Source organism: Paroedura picta, chromosome 16 (genome assembly GCF_049243985.1).
Source record: "Paroedura picta isolate Pp20150507F chromosome 16, Ppicta_v3.0, whole genome shotgun sequence".
NCBI classification, from domain to species: Eukaryota; Metazoa; Chordata; class Lepidosauria; order Squamata; family Gekkonidae; genus Paroedura; species Paroedura picta.
In genome coordinates, this window is record NC_135384.1 from 18,934,150 (window position 1) to 18,940,149 (window position 6,000).

The window sequence follows — 6,000 nt, forward strand, 5'->3', positions numbered from 1 at the left end:
ATCCAAAAATGTTAGCTGAACATCAGTGCATCCACAAGAATAAATAAATATAATACTAATACTAACCCTACTAACACTACTAACATTAATACTAATACAAATACTAAGAAAAAGACTAAGACTAAGACTAAGACTGAGACTAAGACTAAGACTAAGATTAAGACTAACAATAATACTAATACTAATACTAATACTAATACTAATACTAATACTAATACTTATAAAGGTAGATGTTTATAGTATTCATTATTAGAAAAGTTATGTAAAATGAACTTACCATAGTTGTATTGCTTTGAATATATCATTGGTGCCATGTTTAAGTTGAAATTATATCCAATATATGAACATATGTATGGAAGCATTGAGCTACCATCATTAGACAACATTGCTAGTGTTATATATATGAACATGACATTACCATAGATGTATTGATTTTAATGTGACAGACGTACCTTGTTTAAGCCTAATACTAATACTAACACTAATACTAATATTACTAACTCTAACACTAACACTAACACTAATAAAGGTAGATGTTGATAGTTTACCTAGTTTAAGGCTAGATAACTTTCATTGGACCATATGTATGTAAGGAATGAGCTAACTGCAGTATAGAACATTGCTAGTGGAATTTGGGTGTGACCATTGATGCCTCCCTGACTATGGAGGCTCAGGTCAAGAGAGTAGCGGGCCAGGCATTTTTCTACCTTCGCCAGGCCCGGCTATTAGCGCCCTACTTGTCCCCTGACCACTTGGCCACAGTGATCTATGCGACAGTCACCTCCAGAATAGATTTCTGTAACTCGCTCTACGCAGGCCTACCCTTGTCCCTGATCCGGAAACTACAGCGGTACAAAATGCAGCTGCCAGGATCCTCACTGGAACATCTTGGAGGGCCCACATCCAGCCGGTGCTGAGGGAGCTGCCTTGGCTGCCAATTGCTGCCCGGATCCGGTTCAAGGTTTTGGTTTTAACCTTCAAGGCCATACGCGGGTTGGGACCCACATACCTGAGGGACCGCCTACCGCTCTATGCCCCCTGCAGGGCCTTACGCTCTGCGGGTGAGAACCTGTTGGTCGTCCCCGGCCCAAAGGAAGCGCGCCTAGCCTCGACCAAGGCCAGGGCTTTTTCAGTCCTGGCCCCTACCTGATGGAATGAGCTCCTGGGTGATCTGCGGGCCCTGCGGGATTTGTCAGCTTTCCACAGGGCCTGTAAAACGGAGCTCTTCCACCAGGTCTATGGTTGAGGCTGGGGTCAGCAAATCAGGGACATCGCTCCCCCCCTAGGAGTTGGAGTGTACGCTACTCCCTTATCCTTTCGTCTTCATCTCTTAATAATTGGGGGAGGGATGGGATTTTTAGCCGCCATGTTAGTAGATTGATATTTTAATGGGAATTTTAATAGGATTAGTTGTTGTGACCCGCATCATAAGACAACATTGCTAGCTATATATGAACATGACATTACCATAGTTGTATTGATTTTAATGTGACAGACGTACCTTGTTTAAGCCTAATACTAATACAAACACTACTAACACTATTAACACTACTAACACTAACAGTAACACTAACACTATTACTAATACTACTAAAGGTAGATCCTGATAGTTACAGATAGTTGTATTGATTTTAATGTGACAGACGTACCTTGTTTAAGCCTAATACTAATACTAACACTAACACTACTAACACTTCTAACACTACTAACACAATTAACACTAACACTAACACTAACACTAACACTAACACTAATACTAAGACAGACGTTTAAGCCTAATACTAATACTAACACTGACTACTAACACTACTAACACTATTAACACTAACAACACTAACACTAACACTAACACTAACACTAACACTAACACTAACACTAACACTAACACTAATACTAACTAACACTAACACTAACACTAACACTAACACTAACACTAACACTAACACTAACACTAACACTAACACTAATACTAATACTAATACTAATACTAATAAAGGTAGATGTTGATAGTTTTCATTATTAGAAAAGATATGTAAGACGTACTTACCATAGTTGTATTGGTTTTAATATGACAGACGTACCTTGTTTAAGCCTAGATAACTTTCATTGAATGATATGTATGTAAGGAATGAGCTAACTGCATTAGACAACATTGGTAGAGGGATATATATGAACATGACAGTACCATAGTTGTATTGATTTTAATGTGACAGACGTACCTTGTTTAAGCCTAATACTAATACTAACACTAACACTACTAACACTTCTAACACTACTAACACAATTAACACTAACACTAACACTAACACTAGCACTAATACTAATACGAAGAGAGACGTTTAAGCCTAATACTAATACTAACACTGACTACTAACACTACTAACACTATTAACACTAACAACACTAACACTAACACTAACACTAACACTAACACTAACACTAACACTAACACTAACACTAACACTAACACTAATACCAATACTAATACTAATACTAATAAAGGTAGATGTTGATAGTTTTCATTATTAGAAAAGATATGTAAGACGTACTTACCATAGTTGTATTGGTTTTAATATGACAGACGTACCTTGTTTAAGCCTAGATAACTTTCATTGAATGATATGTATGTAAGGAATGAGCTAACTGCATTAGACAACATTGGTAGAGGGATATATATGAACATGACAGTACCATAGTTGTATTGATTTCGATATAACAGAACTTTTGTATCCAAAAATGTTAGCTTAACATCAGTGCATCCACAAGAATAAATAAACATAATACTAATACTAACACTACTAACACCACTAACACTAACACTAACACTAACACTAACACTAACACTAACACTAACACTAACACTAACACTAACACTAATACTAATACTAACTAACACTAACACTAACACTAACACTAACACTAACACTAATACTAATACTAATACTAATACTAATACTAATACTAATACTAATAAAGGTAGATGTTGATAGTTTTCATTATTAGAAAAGATATGTAAGACGTACTTACCATAGTTGTATTGGTTTTAATATGACAGACGTACCTTGTTTAAGCCTAGATAACTTTCATTGAATGATATGTATGTAAGGAATGAGCTAACTGCATTAGACAACATTGGTAGAGGGATATATATGAACATGACAGTACCATAGTTGTATTGATTTCGATATAACAGAACTTTTGTATCCAAAAATGTTAGCTTAACATCAGTGCATCCACAAGAATAAATAAACATAATACTAATACTAACACTACTAACACTACTAACACTAACACTAACACTAACACTAACACTAACACTAACACTAACACTAACACTAACACTAACACTAACACTAACACTAATACTAAAACTAATAAAGGTAGATCCTGATAGTTACTGATAGTTACAACTTAATATAGTTGTATTGCTTTGAATATAACATTGGTGACATGGTTAAGTAGAAATTACTTCTGACATAGAACCATATGTATGTAAGGAATGAGCTACCATCATTAGACAACATTGCTAGTGTTATATATATGCACATGACATTACCATAGTTGTATTGATTTTATTGTGACAGACGTATCTTGTTTAAGCCTAATACTAATACAATACAATACAATACCTTTATAGGCATAAAGCAGATAAGCAGGATAAACAAAGTTAGTCAGGATACGTCAGACAGTTTAAATTTAAAAACTGAGGACAGAAATTCAGTCGTAATAAAAGTGACGTTGGCATCCTTATCACTCAGTAAAAATTGGCAAATCAGGACTCTTGAATGGTTTCTCCGTTTTGGTATGAGAGGTATGATATGCCTTCTCTGTTCAGTGAACAAGGGACAATCCAGTAGGATATGTTGGATGGTGTCAGGAGAACTTGATTCACAGGTGCATAGTGTGTTTTCGAAGGGGATCTTGGCAAATCTCCCTTGTAATACTTTAGATGGAAAGGCGTTAAGCCGAGCAAGTGAAAACGCTCTGCGATGGAGGGGATTTGCCAAGTTATGGAAATAAGCCGGCATTATCCCGTGCTTCACTTGGAGACCGTGCACAAGGAGAGCAGATTGCTGGCACAGTGGGATGGATTTTTTGAAATTCCTGATCAAGTAGCCTTTGTTTGATCTGGTACATAATGGAGGATTCATTCAGAGATAAGATGTAATTGTAGTCAATGCCAATTTGTTGGAGTGTAGTCAGGATGGTAGAGAAACATTTAAATTTAAAAGTGTCTCTCAGTAAATAGGCCAATAGACTATCTGATCGAACCCTAAAATGCAGTATTAGCCAATATTTAAAGGTGAAAATCCAGGCCTTAGTTTCGAGAAGATTGTGTCCAGTTTCAAGACATAAAGAGGAGTAAGGGACGCAATTTGGAGTTCTCAAAATCTGCCGGAGAAAGGCAGACTGTAACATCTCTATGTTTTTGTTAAAACCTGAAATCCACAGAGGGATACCATATAAAATTTGGGGAAGAATTTTAGAGTCAAACACACGACAGACAGCTGGGACAAACTTATTGCCTTTAAGGAAGAAAAAACGGTTTAGATGGGTAATGGAACAGTTAGCCTGCAAAGTAATCCTATTTCTGTGTTTGGTCCAGTGCAAATTATGTTGGAAGGTGATTCCTAATACTAATACTAATACTAACACTACTAACACTACTAACACTACTAACACTACTAACACTACTAACACTACTAACACTAACACTAACACTAACATACTAATAAAGGTAGATGTTGATAGTTTTCATTATTAGAAAAGATATGTAAAATGAACTTACCATAGTTGTATTGCTTTGAATATAACATTGGTGCCATGTTTAAGTAGAAATTATTTCCGATATAGAACCATATGTACGTAAGGAATGAGCTACCATTATTAGACAACATTGCTAGTGTTATATATATGAACATGACATTACCATAGTTGTATTGATTTTAATACAACAGATGTACCTTGTTTAAGGCTAGATAATTTCATTGAACGATATGTATGTAAGGAATGAGCTAACAACATTGGTAGTCAGACATCCTAAGTTAGTTATATGACTTTCGATATAGAACCATATGTATGTAAGGAAGGAGCTCATTATATTGCTTGTCTTATAAACAACATTGCTAGTCATATATACATCCAATGTGTGTTACAGAATTTGAGCGAACTTCAGTATTCAAAAATGTTAGCTTGAATATAACTTGTGCCATAAGTAGAAATTACTCCTGAAATAGAACCATATGTATGTAAGGAATGAGCTACCGTCATTTGACAACATTGCTAGTGTTATATATATGAACATGACATTACCATAGTTGTATTGATTTTAATATGACAGACGTACCTTGTTTAAGGCTAGATAATTTCATTGAACGATATGTATGTAAGGAATGAGCTAACAACATTGGTAGTCATACATCCTAAGTTAGTTATATGACTTTCGATATAGAACATATGTATGTAAGGAAGGCGCTAGCAGCTCATTACATTGCTTGTCTTATAAACAACATTGCTAGTCATATATACATCCAAATGTGTCTTACAGAGTTTTAGCGACCTTCAGTATTCAAAAATGTTAGCTTGCCATGTGTATCTAATACTAATACTAATACTAATACTAATACTAATACTAATACTAATACTAATACTAATACTAATACTAATACTAATACTAATACTAATACTAATACTAATACTAATACTAATGCTGATACTTACTGATACTGATACTACTAATGCTAATGCTAATGCTAATGCTAATAAAGGTAGGCTGATAGTTTTCATTGTTAGAAAATATATGTAGAATGAACTGTTAGCGCCTTCCTTACATACATATGGTTCTATATCGATAGTCATATAATTTAAGATGTCTGACTACCAATGTTGTCTAATGCAGTTAGCTCATTCCTTACATACATATCGTTCAATGAAAGTTATCGAGCCTTAAATGTCTGTCATATTAAAATAAATACAACTATGGTGATGTCATGTTCATAT